This window comes from Giraffa tippelskirchi, chromosome 1 (assembly GCF_054371585.1).
Source record: "Giraffa tippelskirchi isolate mGirTip1 chromosome 1, T2T-mGirTip1v1.2.pri, whole genome shotgun sequence".
NCBI lineage: Eukaryota > Metazoa > Chordata > Mammalia > Artiodactyla > Giraffidae > Giraffa > Giraffa tippelskirchi.
The window spans coordinates 202,994,692-203,015,552 of record NC_137275.1 but is presented as its reverse complement, the minus strand read 5'-3'; the positions used below and the strand labels follow the sequence as shown (position 1 = coordinate 203,015,552).

Genomic DNA, 20,861 nt, shown 5'->3' with positions numbered 1-20,861 from the left:
CCTGACCAGGCCAGTCTCAACTGCTCCTGTTATCTCAGCTTAAAAACTTTAAAAACAAATAAATGAAAAATGATATAATACATGTACTTGGTTAAAGAAAAATAAAAAGATTACAAAATACTCTTTTATCTACTCCTAGACCCCTTCCTTCAGCAGCTCTAGTCTCTAAGAATGGAAATTCAATTGTTTCCTGGTGTTCACCTTTAAATTTTAAATAATGCATTCATTGCTTGAATAATAGATCTTAATGTCCTGAGTTACTGATTTTGGACCATTTCTCTCTCTCTCTCTCTATAAAATTAGCACTGTTATCTTCCTCCTTGCCTAATTGTATCACTTATGCTCTATTTTTAAAGCACATATCAGTATTTAAATTTTCCAGTTTTGATATTTACAATTTGTTCCAAAATTTAAATTGTCTTCTCTGGTTCTTCTGCAGGTTTTTTCTAAGTGCTGTTAATAAACAACATTAACAGGACTTTGTAAAGATTTTTTGCTGAGGAAGTAGACAAAATTGGACCCACTAAGAGAGAAAGGTCATTTTCACCAAACTGCTGACTGCATGATTTTCTGTGTCAGCAACACCGGGGTCTTACTTTTCCAGCTTTTTGTTTGTTTGTTTTTTGCCTAAGTATTAATAATACAATTTTTTTAATTTCAATTTATCATCTTCTTAGGATTTATTTTATGTTTCGGTATAAATATTACTGATACTTTCTTTTAGATGACATTAAAATTTCTGAGCTCACACCCTTTTACTTGATTGACAGAATTATGCAGCCAAATTAAGTTCAAATTCTTTTTTCTTTTCAGACGTTAAAAATCATTTAACTTTATTATCCAGGGTTACTGACAAAAAATTCAAAGCAAGTATGATATTCTTTCTTTTGTAGGAAAGTTGTGTTTTCCCCTTCTCTTGGCAGGGTTAGGGTATTCTCTTTATTCTGGGAGTTATGACATTTCAGAATATATCTAGAACTGCTTTTTAATTGTGACTTTTTCTGGGGGTGGGGGTGGAGCACGTAGCTGGTTAAAAATTTAACCCTTTCTGCAATTTGGGAAATTTTTCTTTTGCTTTTTAAAATTACATCATCTTAATCCTTGTATCTTTTTTCTCTTTCTGAAACTTCTGTTAGATGATGAGCCAAGTGTACCTGTTCTTGATTTCTCTAAAATCTTTTCCTTTATGTTGTAGATAAACTTTCTTACTCTGATTTTTTTCTCTCTCAGAGAAGCATTTTGTTATCAGGAAAGGTGATACCAGGCAAAATTTCAGTAAGAATACTAATTGAGATTTGTTGCTATTGTTCTTATTTGAGATACCTCTAGTTCCATTTCTTCATTGTGGTCCTTCTCTTTCACATGGTTGGTTTCACCAAATGTCTATTGGTCTCTGGTTGACCACTGCTATACAGAAGAATCATATTGGCGGGAGAGGCAGCTAGAGTCGGTTCTGTTGATACACAGATCTGTTCACCAGCAGCCTAGTCCCTGAATAGGAAGGCTGTCTGGCATGACTTTACAGACAACCTTCTACTTTCCTTGAACTTGTTTAGACTATACTGTCTCTACAGACTCTTATACTTCTGAAAAGCTTATACATAAACAAGAAAATGAAGGGAAGAATCAAGAAAAGAGGGTATCCTTTCCATTCCAAAGTGTCATAAAATACAAACATGTGTGTTTTATAATAAAAAATTGAAAATGGGACATGTTAAATACTGACATTCAAGTTAGAGGTGCAAAATTATGGTTTATAAGAAATACATAGTTGGTCTTTATCTATGGTTCTTGGCTCACAGCTCCCCAAACCCGTGAAGTTTCCTGAGAGGTAAGAGCAGTGAGGGCGTCTCTTGTTCAAGTATTTGGCCTCTTGTCCTTAGCTCCTAAAAACACTTCAGAACCATAAAGATGTAATGAGTGTCTTATTATTCATAAAGAGCCCTTTTCCATCGACTGGATTGATGCTAATAAGGTGACTTTTGGAAAGGACCTAGGACTAGAGTTTGGTTGCCAGGATAACTAAGCAACCAAGAACAGAGGGCTGGAAATTTCAGCCCCACCTCACACCTCTAGGAAGGAGAAGGGAAGGGGTGGGGGAAGCCTGTATGTTGAATCAATCTCCAAAGGCCAATTATTTAATCTGTAATGAAGGCTCTGCAAAAACTCAAAAGGATGGGATTAGGAGGGCTTCCAGGTTAACACATGGAGCCATGGGGAGAACTGTGAACCCAGAGAGAGCAGGAAACCTTCATGCCCTTTCCCCATACTTTCCCTAGACAGCTCTTTCATCTGGCTGTTCCTTTTACCATAAACCAGTAATCTAGTCAGTAAAATGTTTTTCTGAGTTCTGTGAGCCACTCTAGGAGATTAAACAAACCTAAGGAGGGACTAGCGGAAACCTCTAATTTATAATCAGTTAGTCAGAAGCACAGGTAACAACTTAGACTTGCAATTGGCATCTGAAGCAGACGTCAGTCTTGTAGGTTATCCTGTGGAGTCTGATGCTCTCTATGGGTGATAGTGTCAGAACTGAGTCAAACGGTAGGACATCCAGCTGGTGTCTGGAGAATCACTGGACATGTGGGGAAACTTCCTCCACACTGTAACTGGGTGCAGAATTATCAGAGGCTTATCCTCAGCCTACAGGGTCCGGACTATAGGGAAAATAGGCTTTGACTTCCTGAGTCACAAGAGGTGTCCATTCATGGATCCTTTGGAAGACATGTTAGATTCATGTGAATAAGATTTGAAAAAAAGAAAAGAAACGTCTCATGTAAAACCACCATCTTTATCTACATTATACCCTGAATTAAGCCTGCTTCCAAAAAACATATAGTTGAATACAGAGAAAAATCATAGATTACAAGAATTCAGCTGTCAGTATTTGGAAAAGCTGGACAATTTAGTGTAATATCCTGCCAAAGATGTCCCATGAACAGTCTGAGATCAAGGGCACCAGAATTTCTTGAAGTTTATACAGGCTATCTCAGATCAATTTTTGCCTTGGTTTTCCAAAATGCTTTCTCCTCTAGTAGATATGTCTTTATTACAATATTTAAACTTTATTAACTTTAGGCAAATTTCATATTTAAAGTTGGTGCCTAAGAGCTTATATTTAAAACTACTAGTAATACAAGTAAATGGGTCATTTAAGTAAAAATAAGGATTGTTACTGATATTACAACATAAATAAGGATATCTTTAAGAAATTAACAATTTTCAATAGAGCAGACATTCTCTAGGTAAGATAGTGTACTTTTAAAAATTTTTAGAATTTCAATTTAATTAAGGATTCATTTCCTGTACCTTCTTAGCTGAACATAAGAAATGAAAGACTTGTTAGGGAGAAATAGCTGCCTGATCATAAAGAAGAGTTAACATCCCTAGCTCACCTTTCTCCAAAGAAGTAGAATCCTTTCTGAGTAATTTTGTTTCTTAGTGTTGTGGAGACACCCACCCTGGCAATATTAGCGCAGGTGCTAAAGCAGGTGACTCATCTGCACCCAGGTAATGGAGTTCCCATCCCATACACAGGGTGGGGGTTGGGGTCCTTAGTCATGCATCACAAGACTTGTAATATCAGCAACAATGAAATAAGTGGGGAAAAGTTGGGACATTTCTTGGAATGGAAAGGATAGAATAAATTATTCTCTAAGAGTTTCGTTACTGAGAGGCAAATAAGCCCATAGCTTAGGCACAGAAATAAGATTCACTGATGTCTGTCTAAAACTATTTCATTCAGGGAAAATATGATGGCTAGGGATCCAAACAGCCAAATAGAATGCACTTAGTGACACTTTTCAGACTGAAAAGAGCCTGACTATGTTTGGGGCATTTTCAGCTTTATGGCTTTTCCATGTGGGTAAGAGAAATAAAAAGTCACACCATGTGAATAAGAGACAGTACCATTGTCCTGGTCAAAGGATCAGTTACCAAGTTTGATCCTGCAAGACCAATGCAGTATGTTAATCTTGCAGGGAAATTAACACCAAAAGATGAAGACAACTGGAGGGCAGAAACTCTGCCAGCAAGGAGGAGAAAGTGCTCAATATCAGGAGTGATGGCTTAAGGTGCTACTATGTGTAGCCTGACGTCCTTCCTTCACTGTCCACTTATTGGAACATGGCTCTTTGTATATGTACTTGGTTATGTAGATTTCTATTTTTAGTCAAATGAAAGTTTACAAAATTGGCAAGTGGATTAAAAAAAATTCCTTCACACAATAATAAACTAGTTTATTACTCATGCTTTTGGTATTATAGCCAAGAATCCATTGCCATCATGAAGACATACCCCTACATTTTCTTCTAAGAGTTTTATAGTTTTAGTTTTTATATTAAGGCCATTGCTCCATTTTGAGTTAATTTTTGAATATGGTGTGATAGAATCCAACTTCCTTTATCTATGCATATCCAGTATCCTGAAACTATTTGTTATGAAACAATTCTTTCTCTGTCGAATGATCTTGACCCCTTATCAAAATTCAATTAACTACAAATATAAGTTAGGTTTATTTCTGGACTCTCAATTTTATTCCGTGGTCTATGTATCTATTCCTATGCCAGTACCACATAATTGGTCTATTGCATCTTTCTAATAAATTCTGAAATCTGTAAGTACGATGCCTTGAACTTTGTTCTTTTTCAAGATTGTTTTGGCTCTTTGGGGCCCCTTGTGACTTCGCATGAATAGATAAATTGGACTTGATCAAAATAAAAAACTTTTGTGCAACAAATGACAGTGTCAGGAAAGTTAAGAGAACCTACACCATGGAAGAAAAGTATATCATATATCTGGTAAGAATCTAATATTTAGAATACAGAGGAAACACAACTGAATAACAAAAAGAAAAAACAACTAAAAATGGATAAAGAACTTGAATAAACATTCTCCAAAGAATATACAAATGGCCAATAAGCACATGAAAAGATGCTCAACATCACAATCCATCAGGGAAACGAAGATCAAAACCACAATGAGAAATCACCTCACACCCACCAGAATGGCTGCAATCAAAAATCAAAACAAACAAAACAGAAAATAGCAAGTGCTAAGGAAGATGTGGAGAAGTTAGAATCCTTCTAGTAGGAATGTAAAACAATGCAAAATTCAACAGTTACCATGTCATCTAGCAATCTGCTTCTGGATATATACTCAAAATAATTTAAACATATATTATGATATATTATTCAAACAGTTGAAAAGACATTTGTGTACCCATGTTTCTAGTTCCTAGCAGCATTATTCACAACAATCATAGCAACCTAAATGTCCATCAACAGATGAATGGATAAACAAAATAGCACATATACAAAATGGAACATTATTTACCCGAAAAGGAAGAAAATTCTGGTACATGCTACAACATGGATGAGCCATGTGAAGTGAAATAAGCCAGTCATGGAAGAACAAATATCATATGACTCCACTTACATAAAACATCCCTAGAACAGTCAAGTTTATTGAGACAGAAAATAGAATGGTGGTCTACCAGGGCTTGGGGGGAGGGAAGAATGGGGAGTAATTGTTTATGGGAATAGAGTGTCAGTTTTGCAAGGTGAGTAGTTCTGGAGATGGATGGTGATACAACAATGTACATGTATTAAATGCCACTAAACACAATTGCAGTGGTAAATTATATGTTACATATATTTTACCATGATAAAAATACATGATTATGAGAAAATATTTTTAGCAAAAATAAAAGCATGAATTAAAAATTGCACCCATAGAACAATTGGCAAATTGCACCCATAGTACAATTGGCATTGGCACAGCAGATAGCCCTTCTCCTTTGTCATCCACATGACAGATTAAGAGCAATAAGAATCTAATCTGATCTCACCAGGCCAAAAAAAATATCTAATTTCTTGCTGCCGCTGCTACTGCTAAGTCGCATCAGTCGTGGCTGACTCTGTGTGACCCTACAGACGGCAGCCCACCAGGCTCCTCTGTCCCTGGGATTCTCCATACAAGAATACTGGAGTGGGTTGCCATTTCCTTCTCCAGCTAATTTCTTGAGACCAAATAAAATCTACACCTACTTCTAGGCCCTAATTTTATACTGTATTAGTGCTCCTGTTACATATCACTATTAGCCACTGCATTTAAAACTAAGGCCACAGGACTTCATTGTCCAATATAGTAGCCACTTGCCACTTGAAATTCAACTAGACTGAACTGAGATGTCCTGCCCTGGATTTTGAACACATATAAAAAAGAGTGTTAAATATCTCATTCATAATTATGACACTGATTCCAAGGTGAAATGATATTTCATATACATTGGGTAAAATAAAATATATTATTTGAATTAACTTCAATTGGGTCTTTGCTTTTTCAGATGTGATTACGAGAAAATGCATGTGTGCTAAGTCACTTCACTTGTGTCTGACTCTTTTCAACCCAGTGGACTGTAGCCTACCAAGCTCGTTTGTCCATGGAATTCTCCAGGTAAGAATACTGGAATGGGGTGCCGTGCCTGTCTCCAGGGCATCTTCCCACTCCAGGGATTGAACCTATGTCTCTTAGGTCTCTTGCATTGGCAGGTGGGTTTTTTACCACTAGTGCCACCTAGGAAGCTCTACTGGTAAATACACATTATACATTGGCTCACAGTGTTTATCTATTGGGCTGCACCACACGAACAAATTATACTTTTTAAGCAAAGTTTAACACAGTATATTTAATCCAGTATGTTACAAAATTTACACTTGATTTTTTAAATGCTTAGAATCTTTTTAATATTGAAAGGCAAACTGTCACAAATCATTGGAAAAATACTTATTTTCCAGCTATAGTATATGAAATAATACACCAAAACGCTTAATAACAAACTAAAATGCAGTCCTTTCTCAGAGTCCTGTAGGAAGATAATTAGAAAACAATTACGAAGGTATCAAGAACCAGTATTAGAAGTTTCACAGGGAACATGTTTACTAACCAGAGCAAAGTAGAAACATTTCAAACATACTTCAGCACATCTATTATTTATTAGAATGATTCTCTTTCAATAACAAGATACTTTAGTACATGTATTGTTCTTGCACGGGACTTCCCAGGTGGTGCCATGGTAAAGAATCTGCCTGCCAGTGCAGGAGACTCAGGGGACACCAGTTCGAACCCTGAGTCAGAAAGATTCCTGTGGAGGAGGAAATGGCAACTCACTCCAGGATTCTTGCCTGGAGAATCCTGTGGACAGAGGAGTCAGTGGGCTATAGTCCAGGGGGTCGGAAAAAGTTGAACATATGAACTCACCTGCAGCAGTACCATCCTTCTTTCAGTATTTATTATTTTGTGTTCTCTCTCTTCCTCTCCCTCCAATACCAGTACCATAAAGGCAGGATCCCTGTGGGATTCACCCAGAAGCACATAATTTTACTTAACCCAATGCTGGACACATCAGAAACACTTAGCACATGTTGATTACCTGCTGTTGAAATACATTTTTGTGAGCTGACCAAGGAAAATTGTATGAGAGAAGATCAATGAGCTCTTTAAAGAAACAAAATCAAGTTTGGAAAAAATCTACATAAGAGTAACTGCTCATAGGCTGGCAATGTCAAGAGAAATAAAAAACAATTACATGAGGATCTATGGTGACATTATAGAGACAGAAGCAGAGGTGAACGAATTTATTGCACTGTTCATCAGTGAGTTCTTGCAGCAAAGAAGCTGAAGCCAAAAAGGAGCTTCTGGGTACTTTATTTCTTAATATGTAAGAATAAGACCTTTACAATATTTCATATGAAGATGGCGAGCCACGATGAAATAATTTTTTTAACCACAGGATGGTTCACTAGTCATCTTGTAGCAAGAAAAATATATGTGTTGCAGAACTAAAAGGCAAATTATGTGTTTTTCTATTACACAAAAAGCAACTGTTCTACATTCATAACCATTTTCTGCGTGGCAGGCAGCTTTTAGCAATATGACATACAGCAGGTATTTTCCAAAAATAAGCACATTTTCTCCATCCCTGTAATAGAAAGGTGACATTTTAAAACATAAGAGAGGGATCAGTACCTACTTTGGAAAAACAACTGTCCTATGGAGAGAGCATGTTGAAAAGAGATGTTAACAGTGGAAACATTTTTATACATGATTTTGCCAAATGCAGTGCAAATGTGTCCCTTAAAAGCTCTCTTACTTGTACAATTAAAAACTTGAAAAGAAATGTCTTTATCATTTTAAGTCTTCCAAATGAAGGGTTTCCATGGGTATGGGTACATTTGGTAAAAGCACGTCAATGCGGTATCTTTCAGTTAGATTTTGAGGCTGTGCAGTGGACATCAGAGGTGGCCAGAAGCCAGAGAAAGGCTCCCTGGAAAGTTGCTATTGGAGCAAAGATTTGAGAACAATGATGGTGTGAATTCTGAATACCTGGAAGAAGAACTTCCCTGGTTGAGGGAAGGGACAAACACAGATGCTAGCATGATATGTTCTAGGAAAAAGGAGGATTCTAGAATGGAAGAAGGGGTGGGAAAAAGTAGATGGAGCCAGCAAGGTAATGGGCAGGGAATGTGTGGGTGGTGTAGAGGCAGCTGTTACTGTGGTGAGGGCCAGCTGGGGCCAGGGTGGTGGCAGGGGAGGTGGGTCAGTGCCATCACTCCTAATTAACTTGCCAGTTAGACAAGCTCCCAATGGCTTAACGTGTAAAGATCCCGCCTATGATTCAGGAGCCGCAGGAGAATGTGGTTCGCTCCCTAGATCAGGAAGATCCCCTGGAAGAAGAAACAGCAACTCACTCCAGTATTCTTGCCTGAAAACTCCCATGGACAGAGAAGTCTGGCAGGCTACAGTCCATGGGGTTACAAAGAGTCAGATTCAGCTGAGCACATATGCATGCAAGACAAGCTCACACCTCCATCCTTGTTACCCGCCCGCCCACCCCTGCTATGCTCATCCCCTCAACAGCGTCACTGGGTTTCACATCTTTAGATGTCATCCCTGTGCCAGCAGCAACCAACTGTATAGGCTAGGCTTCTTTCTTAAACTGCAGACTCACACTGCAGAATCACATGTCTCCCTCTCTCACCTGAACACCTCTGCTCTGACGTGTTGGAGATGTCTCAAATATAGTATGTGCAAAACACAAAAACTCTCTATATCCACCCTAAACTGCTCCCCTTATAATTTGCATCATCTCAAGCAATGCCTACAGTCTCCTGCTGGGTGTCCAGGACAAACCCCTTGGAATCCTCCCGAACCCCTCGGGTTCTCTTGGACCTCTTGTCCGTTCCATCAGCAAAGTGTGTCAGTGGTATCTTCATATCCAGACTTAACCACAAATCATCTTCCCCAGTGCCCTCACGATCTCCCGGCAACCGTCACCTCTTACCTGGATCCCTACCACAGCCTCCTAAGTGGTCATTTGCTTCAAGCCTTGAGCCACTCCAACCAGCGCCCCAGGCACTAGATTACATCATTCCTGTGCTTAAAGCCTACTGGTCCCCCTGTCTCCCTAAGAGTAAAAGGTAAAGGGTTCTGCCCCAGCCTGTACTCTCACTTGCTGCCATTCTGTCCCCTGCTCACTTCATTCCAGCCATCTGTATCTCCCTATTGCAACTTGGACATACCTGCCATGTTCCCGCCTCAGGGCCTCTGAACTGGCTGTCCCCCTACCTGGACCACTCTTTTCCCCACCATCTCCCACAGGCCTATTTTCACACGTCACCTTCTCAGTGAGAAGTTCCTTGACCCTTCAACTGGATTTACAGTAACACCTTCAATTTCAGCAGTCTTAGGCCTCTTCTTGCTTAACTTTCTTCCATAGCATGTATCCCTTTCTGAATACAATTTGCCTTTTTACAACTGTGTTTATTTCCACTATATTATAAGCTCCAAGAGAGGTCTTTTCTGTTTCTTACACTGCTGTCTCTGCAGTGCTTCAACACTGCCTGGCCCATAAAGAGTGCACAATAAGAATCTGTTCAGTGTGTGAATGAATCTGCAGTTGAGCTCTAATGAACAGACTGGAAAGGACAGGCCAAGAAATGCACCTCAGGCAAGAGCAATGTGAGCAGACACCTTGGCTTCATCTCTGCCTGCCCATCACTACCTGTGGCAATTACCCTTGCTTTGGTGGTGGGGCTGAGCGGGATCAGACATGGCTTTGAGGCTACAGTGACAGAGGACTAGTGTGGACCAACCATACCATTATGTCAATGGCAGGGCATTTCTATCACTAGAGAGGACTCATCCATGGCCATCTACTACAGGAGTGTATTAACAAAGCCAGGCCAAGACTGTTTGCAGGTCCCTTGGAGAGAGAGAGCCCTCCACATTTGATGCTCCATATCTCGAGCCCTCCAAACACTGGAAGGAGGGTGGCATGACCTTCATCAGTTGGTGACATCAACAGCAATGAGTGATGGCTGGTGGATGAAAGGGTTAAGACACAAAGGGATAATAAACTGTCAAGAAAAACGCCTAAGGTTTCTAAGTGGTGAAACTGGAGAGATGGGATGAGATCAAAGGCCAGATTTTAGGGGGAAATCATGAGCTTGATTTTCAGCAGATAGAGCACTAAGTGTCTTTGGGACAGTCAAGGGCTCATATCAAGTGCACAGGTGGAGGATGCATCCAGAGCAGCTGCAGCATCAGGGATCAGAATGCAGACTTGGAAGTTATCTGTGCTGTGGTAGGGATTGAAGCCAAGTCTGTGGGTGAGATGACTTGTAAGAACAAAGAGAAAATAGTATAGGACCTATATAGAACCTCAGGAGACTCCAAAATGTATTGTTTGAAAAGGCAGTGGGTCTGCAAAGAATTAAGAGAAGGAGTGACCAGACTGTAGAAATAAAAACAACTGCACTGAAGGGCATGTTGTGGAAGCCGAGGAAAGGGAGGACTTCAAAAATGAAAAGAGGGCTTGACTATGTGAACTGGTGGTGAGCTGTGAAGTACAGTGAGAAATTGAAAACACCCACAGGTTAAGAAGCAATGAACATCATCAGTGACCTTAGTGAGAGATGTTCTTAAAGCACCCTGGGTGGAAGCTGGATTGCTGTAGGTTGAGGAGTGAGCATGGAAAAGTGAAGCATTAGATGCTCAGTTGTGTCTGACTCTTTGAGATCCCATGGGCTATAGCCCACTAGGCTTCTCTGTCCATGGAATTCTCCAGGCAAAAATACTAAAGTTGGTTATCATTCCCTTCTCCGGGGGATCTTCCAGATTCAGGGATTGAACCCTGGTCTCCTGCATTGTGGGCAGATTCTCTACCATCTGAGCCACCTGGGAAATGCAAAGTGAGCATAAGACACACACATTGATACATGAGATGCAGAAACTGATACAGGCAGCTCTGAAGTATTTCCTAAGATTGATCATAAATTGGAGGAAAGCTTGTGAATCGAAGGCTGAATGCTACCCAGTTTTGATTAATACAGAGACATGAACATGTTTAAACGTTAATGGGAAGGAAACTGAATATACTAGCAAGATAAATGGTCGTTCTGGGAGAGGCTCAAGGAGAAGTTGAGCAAGGATGCTGTAGAATCAGGATGCTGTGGTCGGGTAGTAGATGCTCCACTGTTCCTCTGGAAGTGGGAAAGCCTCTTGCACTGATGAGATCCCCTGGGGCTGCAGATGTTGAATTTAAGAGGAGTGGAGGGAAAACATGAAGTCACTTGGATGACATTTGAGTATAAGTTGAGGGAGAAGACTAAACCAGAGGGAACGCCGTTGGTGAGAGTAGACTATCCAGGAAGTCTGAAGTTGATGGACTGACAAAAGGCAAGGGCATACAGTCAGGAGCTGAGAACCATTAATCAATGAATAAATATTTGTGTCTGTTCTCTGCTCATTAGACAAGTAAGTAAAATTTTCTGTAAAAGGCTACAGCTACTGATGTGTCTAGAATCCAGTGACAAACATCAGACAAGTTGTAGTACTACCTGCCCTCAGCAGGCTTCCAGTCAAGGCCAGGACCACTGGAATCATTACCAAGATAAATATCTCAAAACCACAATAACAAAATATCAAGCAAGGTCTATTCTTGCAAAACTGTGACTTCTGTTACAGAGTCAGGGCTGTCTGTGGGGAGATGAGTTCAGTCGAAGACCAGAAGAAAAGCGTGCTCCTGAAAGAGGAAACATGGATTTAACCAGATACAAAATAGGGAGTCCTGCAGGTCCAGCTTAAAGATAAAGCTGTAAAGGAAACAAAATCAATATTTTAGGATGAACTGGAGAATGTGCATACTAGATAAATTAGGAGAAGCTAAAACTGAAGGCCAGAATTCCATCCAGAAGCAAAGTGTAACTATGAGACAATGGGCTTCATGCCAGGCTGTGTAAGAGAATAAATCTGAGATAGTGGGAGAGAAGAATCATTAAGATGCTGATAAGACAGCGAACAGCAACACAACCCAGGAGTCCCGATGGTCTAGCCAGTGTTGAGAGGTCCCAGGCAAGTTTGACCTTTGAAATGTCTCTGATTTAGTTATCAGCAGCCCCATTTTACAGAGAAGGGAACTGAGACCTTAGGTGGTTAAGGTAACAGTGCACTGATGCAGAGCTGGTAAGTAGCAGAACCTGCATTTCAACTCAAGTTTAGCAAACCCTTTAAAGAGTTCTGGCCAATTCAAATTAGAAACAAGTGAACAAGGAGCTCCACATTATGAAATGCTGGAGGAAATTTTTCTACACTAACATGTAGTTATTGTTAAGCAACTTTCAGAACATCTCGTATTTATTTAAAAATAATAATAATGGTGTTGTCGTTTAGTCACTAAGTCAAGTCTGACTCTTTGGCAACCCCATGGACTATAGCCCATCAGGCTCCTCTGTCCATAGGATTTCCCAGGCAAGAATACTGGAGTTGGTTGCCATTTCCTTCTCCAGATAATCTTCCTGACCCAGGAAGGGATCGCACTCACGTTTCCTGCTTGGCAGACAGATTCTTTACCACTGAGCCACTTGGGAAGCCCAATAATGATGTTAGGCAATGAATAATGGATGACTGTGTATGTTTTCTGATTCATCAATAAAGTTAGAGATGCATTATCAAAAGCTGAACACTGAGCAACCATGTGCTGTGCTGTGCTTAGTTGCTCAGTCATATCCTACTCTTTGTGACCCCATGCACTGTAGCCCATCAGGCTCCTCTGTCCACAGGGATTCTCCAAGCAAGAATGCTGGAATGGGTTGCCATGCCCTCCTCTGAGCAACCATACCAGTTGTTAATAGAACACCTGCTTGTATAACATGGGTTATACTTACATCATGCATATTTGAATCAATATTTTAACTTACCCCTAATGCCAGGGGCAAAAGTATCCTGATACAGCAGACCAATGAAGGGCCAGGACACAGGAGACTGGAGTCAGAGTAAGAATTCTGATCTTGCTGGTCTTCACAGGTCTTAAGGGAAGGCAATGGGATGATACAAAATGTTTAGGACTCACATGTCTCTCAATGCTGCGTCAAAATAAAGATTTACAGTTCCTAATTAGTACCATTCCTAAAACTAAGGTTTGGGTCACCCTGGCTGTCTCAGGGTTGTAGAGCAAGATCACTGTGCCCAAAACATGGCTTGTATTTTGTAACAGAAGGAGAACAGCTTCAGTGGAACCTGGAATTGTCCTAAAAGATAGAACTGGGTAACTGCATTGTCATCCACAAACTGGTGCTTGCCATGGGTGCTTGCCATCTACCTCTACAAGGATTAAGCCATGTGCTGCTACAGCTGCTGACCTCCAACACTCCTGAAGGAGTTCAGGGCAGAGAGCAGAAACGAGGCACTCTCTGCTCTGGGAAAACTGACAAGACAAGTCTTCAGATAGTTAGATATTCTCAGGAGCCGATTTTATGAGCCCAATTCTTATATTTCCTCATATCTAGAAAAGCAGTAACATCCTTCATGGCAATGACTGTTTCTCATGATTAGCAGAAGTTTCACGAGACCAGCAGAAACTTTCTAAAAAAACATGTGCTTGATTGCATGTATTCCCCCTTCACCAAAATTACATGTATACTGTCCTTTCCCCCACTGCCTCTTAGGAAGAGTTAAGACTCTGGCTACATAGAACTACATACCAGCTACATATGCTATGCTATGCTATGCTATGCTATGCTATGCTATGCTATGCTAAGTCGCTTCAGTCGTGTCCAACTCTGTGCAACTCCATAGACGGCAGCTCACCAGGCTCTGCCGTCCCTAGGATTCTCCAGGCAAGAATACTGGAGTGGGTTGCCATTTCCTTCTCCAGTGCATGAAAGGGAAAAGTGAAAGTGAAGTCGCTCAGTCGTGTCCGACTCTTAGCGACCCCATGGACTGTAGCCTACCAGGCTCCTCCGTCCATGGGATTTTCCAGGCAAGAGTACTGGAGTGGGGTGCCATTGCCTTCTCCTACCAGCTACATAGAACTCACTAAATGGCCTATCATTTATCTCTAATTTCTCACTGATTAGTTTTTTTTTTTTCCCTCAACTAACTCTCATCACATTTTTGAGTTGACTAACCTTCTATAAATAAAAATACTGGATCAAAGTGTATGTGCATTTTAAATTTGGTAGATATTGCCAGTTGCCCTCCAAAATTACCACCAAATTGCCCTAGTAATGTGTGACAGTGCTAGTTCCTTGGCCTGGCATAGCCTAGTGTGGGTGTATTATCAAAGTCGTGGCTCCTCTGCATGTAACAAGAAGCCTGTTTCTCATGACTGATTTAATTGTATTTGATTTGTGTGAGACTGAGGATTTCTTTGTATGTTCCAAGTAATCTGTATCTTTGAGGCCTGCATGTTCCTGTGCTCTGCTTAGATTTCTATTAGTTTGCAAGAATGGTATTTGCTCTACTTCAAGGTGGTCATTCTCAAACTCGTCTCAGCAGACCAGAGCTATCCTGCTCATCTGGGACCATGTTCCACCTGCTCTGGCCCCACTGAATCAGTCTCTGGGGATCCAGCAATCGCAGGTGTAACTATCCCATCAGGCGATTTGGGTGCTTAACATTTGAGACCTACCATACTAAGATAATTAGACCTCATCTGAAATATTTTCCAAATTTTTATCCCAGCTGCCATTCATCCTTTGCTATTGTTTCTTCTTCCTAGACAGAAATTTAAAATTGCTGTGATGCCCAATTTAAGAAATTGGACTTTTCCTCTTTAGGATCCCAGTTTAGCATCATCCTTAGGAAATTCTTCCCTGCTCTGAAATCATTAAACATTCTCTCTATCCACATTTTCATTCTTTATATTTAAATATTGGCTCCAACAACATGGAGCACCTTGAAACAGATGGCATATTTAGAGGATTTTAAGCTAACATTTAAAAGAAGGGAAGAACAAAGAGGACGTACATAGAGTGTCATTTGTAAATCCACCTGGAATGATAGAAAATATATAAACACATGGTTATCATGATATCCTGGAAAATTTAGATTCTTTTAAAAATGTAAGTCACCTCGTCATTTCTATCATTCAACATTCCCAGCCTCATTTTGCTTGCATATAGCTTACCCAGACTTTACATAGATGTACACTTACATAAACCTTAAAAAAAGTAAGGTCAGATGTACATTTTGTGGTGCCCTCTTGACCACCATTCTGTGGTCAAGAACCCAATAAAGTCTAAAGGGGCCTCCAAAGAGAAGCACAATTCCACAAAGGCCTTTCTTAAAATCTCAGGGGACCATTTCAAGAATGCAATGAGATAATCCACTGCTCTTATAGGTGTGCGTGTAATGACGGGGTGGCAGCTGGGTATGGGGCTTGGGGAGATGCGTTCAAGTTCATACCAAAAGGAAAATGCCTTTGAGCTGGACTTTTAAAGTGACAGAGACCTGAGAGAACTGGCTTTGCTCTGGATGCAAAGACCTGGGTACTGATCATTTTTCCTCTTTGCTCAGTATCATTCAAAGATGAAGTCCAAATTCAAAAATCATAGAGGGGCTCCAATAAAACGATCTGAGTGTAAAGAGGACATAGGAAGGAAAGTTTACCCCTGCAAAGGCTTTTCTGTCTGAATACTGATAAGTAGCTAGACCCTTCTGGAGCCCAGCTTCATAAACTGAGGGGGTAGGAGCAGGGGAGAGAAAGAGAGAGACAGAGAGATTCATTACTATAGAAAGGCCTAATACAAAGTTCCTCTGTTCTCTTATTTCTTCAGAAAAAATTCACTTTCCAGACATTCATTAGCTTTAGAAAAATAGCATATAAATTCCTTTCATACAAAACGTAGTTCTCTTTAATGTCCTACAATCCTTTCCAAGGCAGAGAGTCATGTGATAGAAATTGTACCCATGTCCACCAGCACTCATTGATCACAGAAGCTATCCAGAGACTGGGGGAAGAAACTGACATCTTTTCATAAGGACATTTATATCAATGTGTCAAGAGTCTCTGTGCTATGCTGTGCTTAGTCGCTCAGTCGTGTCCGACTCTTTGCGACCCCATGGACTGCAGCCCTCCAGGTTCCCCTGTCCATAGGATTCTCTAAGCAGGAATACTGCAGTGGGTTGCCATGCCCTCCTCCAGAGGATCTTCCCAACCCAGGAATCGAACCCCAGTCTCCCACACTGCAGGCGGATTCTTTACGATCTGAGCCACCAGGGAAGCCCCAGAGTACTGGAGTGGGTAGCCTATCACTTCTCCAGGGGAACTGCCTGACCAGGAATCAAACCGGGGTCTCCTACATTGCAGGAGGATTCTTTACCAGCTGAACTACCAGGAAGTCAGTACTAAAACAAATATTATATATTAATGCATATATGTGGAGTCTAGAAAAATGGAAGATGATTTTATCTGCAAAACAGAAATATAGACATAGAGAACAAACGTACAGCACAAGGAGAGAAATGGAGAGAGGATAAATTGGGAGATTGGGATTGTCATGTATACACTGTTGATACTATGTACAAAATACTACCTAATGAGAACCTACTAGATACAATAGTTCAGGAAACTCTACTCAGTGCTCTGTGGTGACCTAAATGGGGAGGAAAACCAAAAAAAAGGGGATATATGTATACATATAGCTGATTTGCTTTGCTGTGCAGCAGAAACTAACACAACATCTTAAAGCAACTCTACTCCAGTAAAAATTAATTAAAAATTTTCAACACCCCTACCCCAAAACAGAAGTCACTACTCATGGATCAGTCAATCATAAAGTATTACAATTAACCAAACTTTATTTAATGGTGTTGAAACAGATAACAACATTGAAGATACGTATGCCAGTGAAGGATAATATAAAAAGACCTAAATGCTAGCTCACTACTTATTGATTTTCCAATAGGTTTGCTGCTACTCATCCAGGAATTTAAATATGAAAATGGAATGACCTCCAATGAGGTATGGGACCTCACATGCTGACATCTGTCATCAGGGACTGGACCAAAGCAAACTCGTGCGAAAGGGCAATGTCCACCATAAGGTCTGCTCCCTTTGTTTCTGCTACAGTAGATCTCTAAGTTGCATGTGGGCTGAATTCACATCTACCGGTTATTTTAATAAAACCAAGGGAAGTATTTGACCCAATCCTCTTGTTTTACTGACCCAGCAGTAAAAATAGGTTCAAGACTACACAACTAGTTAATGGCAAGGAAGGGTAGGACACAGGTCTTATAGCAATTTGAGATCATTTGTATATTTATTTTTGATAGTGTTTAACCAGTTTAATTTAATAGCACTTGATATTTCAGCTTTTAAATTGCTTTGCCAAAAGGTTAACATTCCATAGTTGTGCTGGCTAATACAACAGCCACTAGCCATGCAGGCTATCGACCTCTGGAAACATAGCTAATCTGAATCAAGGTGCTCTGTAAGCAGAAGACTTAACAAAAAAAAAAAAAAGTAAAATGTCTCATTAGTATTTTTTATTGACTACATCTTTAAATGGTCATTTTTTAATATACTGGGTTAAAGAATATATATTATTAAAATTAATTCACCTATTTATTTTTACTTTTCTAACATGACTGCTAGGACATATTAAACTATGCATGTGGCTCACATACTTTATTTCTATTGGACGGTACTGATTTATGGGAAGACACTTAACTGCACTAAGGAGAGAGCTACAAGCAATCTTCCTTTCCTGAATTTGCCCGTGACAAAAGCAAAGAAAGAGAGGATGAGATGGCATTTGTTCCAAATACCTTAAAAAATACTTACCTGGTCAAGGAACCCAGACTTGCAAGTCACATAATAAAAATAAAAACTAAAACATAATTTGAAATAAAATAATTTTATGTTAATTGTTAAATGTGCATTCATGCATCAATTTATTGTGTAAAAGAACATTAGCAATCATGACAACACGACAATCATCACCTCCCCTTTTAAGAGCGGCTATTTTCCTAGAAAAATCATACCCAAAACCAATTAGTGTCCTAGAAATCAGTTCTGCCTTTAAAGAGACATCTGTCCATTATAAACATCCATACCAAGTAGATAAATAGACAGCTGATAGCTGGATGATAAAGAGATAATGGGCAGACAAACAAAACAGACAAACTCAATTCACCATATAAGTGGGAATGGGGCATCATGGTCATCTGAATTGAAAGTTACAGGTCAGCACTGAGTCCATTTTAACTTAAAACAGCTGGCAGGCATCCTCCTCACCCAGATAGCCAAACATTCCTCTTTGTAACAAAGAAATTCTCCTGTGCAAAAACTGACTGCCTTTATCTTGGGGGAAAATAATGTTTTGTCTAAATTAATAAGTTAATTTCCAATATACTAATACATATCAAGTACGGCCACAAAATTAGAAAAATGAACATATGATTTTATTATCACAGCTATACTCTCTTTTTGATAAGAGAACCTTGTTAGTTTTCAAAGGTTTTAATTTTTTACTAAGATACATAGATTTCAGTGTAGAGACAATATTTACTTTGAAATAATATATTTCTAATAAAGTCAGCTGTGGTTCCTAGGAGATGTACAGCAGGAAATGAATCAACTCTTCTCTTCTTCCCACGGTGAAATGGCACTGTTGATTGCTGAGAATGCTACTTGCTAGCCACAAGCTGAAAAGGGACTTCCACAACTTGCAATTCAATTCAAGTGTTTTCTGAGTCTCTTCTCTGGAACAACTCTACTAAAGCTGTAACAAGAAAGGATTCTGGAGATTTCTGCAATAGCTGTGGATATATATTTGCCGTCTGCAGAGAAAACTGAGCAGCAGTTCTGTGTGATGGTGGAGACGACAATCACCTCTCCCCACCCCCCTTCCTGAGTTCCCTGGGCACTGGACTCCCTATTACCAAATTAAATGCCGTGTGTTAAATGGGATGTAAATGCTCCCCTGCATTGTGTCTTCTGTTTCTATAAAATGAACCATGGATTTTCCTGCATCTCAGCCCATAGGATCTCCTGCATTTCCAAAGATAGAATTGTTGACAATTTACAATTTCAGGAAACGACCAAAAAAAAAAATAGTATTATTCCCTCACAAATTTGTTAAATTTATTCTAATTTTATCCTCCCCTTTTCTCTCCCTCCCACTCCACCTCCTCGAATCCAAATGTCGCTGGGAAAGAAGCACATTTGGACTGATTTGGAATGTAAAATGCTCCAACCTTTAACTGTTACCTAGAAAATCTTCCTTAAAAAGAAATTTTTTCCTCAAGTTTTTAGTTCAAAACAGAAAAGGTCCCCTATGCTAGGACTAGCTTCTCACATGGAAGGGGGTCATTCAAAACATAATGTGGGCAAATATGTAGAATAAATTCCTAAGGAAGGCAAGTTCTGTCACTGCACAGTGGGAAGAAACTGAATTCCACCACAGCCATGTAGATAACCATTCAATGGATATAACATGCTTCACAGAGCTTCTAGTTTAAAAGTCTCCCAAACCCCCTTAGCACGTGAATTGGAGTTTTAAAGGGGAAAACCAGCATTTTTCAGGACAGAAGGCTCACGCAGGTTTCCACCCGGAGAGAAGTCAATAATGCTTTCTTTGCAGGCGAGCCTGGGAGCTGTCAGCAGTCACTGTCATCTTATGAGAACCACAATCTTACAACTAAAGATGGGATGCGGCGCCTTTCCCATCTTCTCTTCTTACAACAACAAAACAGGAAGAAACACATGTAGACATCACGAAATGCATTCTTTAAAAGGAGAATTAAAACATTTAGCCAAGTCTCAGCCAAGCCCGCGAAGAGCTCAGGTCTAGTAGGAAAACACGCTGAAACAAAATAGCAGCCTCTAATGTGCTCTCACTTTGGACCAGATCTTCTCAGGACTCCGGTAAAACCATTAAATCAACTTCTACATAATAGAAACACCTGCACCGTATAATCTCCTAAAACACAAACTCCTGCTTCGGAATTCCAAATAATGTGTAAGATACAGATTTTTTTAAAGGTTATTTTTATAAAAAATATCAAGATGCTCACTCTCTCTGATAAGGATACAAAAATGCAGTTTTTTTTACTCTCTCATCTACTCCAATCTTTATATTGCTGACTCGCCCTCCCCGATAGCGGTAAGCCCTTTTAAGGGACTGGCAGAAAAGAATGCAAAAGCTGTCAGTGCCCCAGTGCAGAAGCAGCGAGGCCACAGCAAAGGAAGAGAAATCTCGGTTACCTGAGAATGAACACAACTCTTCTCAGAGCTTCTTCTGAGCTCGCCTCGAATAGGACCGGGCAGCGCAGGCTGTGCGGATACGGGCTCCTCCCGCAGGTAGGCGGGGCGCGAGCTCCCTAGCGCCGCCGTGACGATGCTGTCAGCTATTTGCCCGCCCGTGCGCCCCGCGCCCCGCGCCCCCGCGCACCTGCGCCCGGGCTCTTGTGCCCCGCGCCCCCAGCGCACCTGCGCCGCCCAGCCCGGGTGGGCCCGGAGCTGTCACTGCCACCCCACCATTCTCCAGCCTCCCTCACCTCCTCCCCTCTTCAAT

At 40.4% G+C, this 20,861-nt stretch overlaps 1 protein-coding gene across 7 annotated transcripts in view; it reads right to left on the bottom strand.

Annotated features, from left to right (window-relative positions):
* DIRAS2 (DIRAS family GTPase 2) overlaps positions 1-20,602 on the bottom strand; it is a 29,423-nt gene extending 8,821 nt beyond the window's left edge. Inside the window, exons 1-4 of one of the 7 annotated variants that reach the window (XR_014070921.1) lie at positions 20,552-20,602; positions 13,260-13,367; positions 7,261-7,981; positions 6,674-7,144 (exon numbers count right to left, since the gene is read on the bottom strand). The gene's annotated coding sequence lies outside the window, so the exon portion shown is untranslated. Of the gene's footprint in view, positions 1-6,673; positions 7,145-7,260; positions 7,982-13,259; positions 13,368-18,199; positions 19,068-20,551 lie in introns of those variants that run through there. The other 6 variants (XR_014070831.1, XR_014070731.1, XM_081546744.1 and 3 more) reach the window with 6 other exon arrangements.
* Positions 20,603-20,861: the final 259 nt, after the last annotated feature.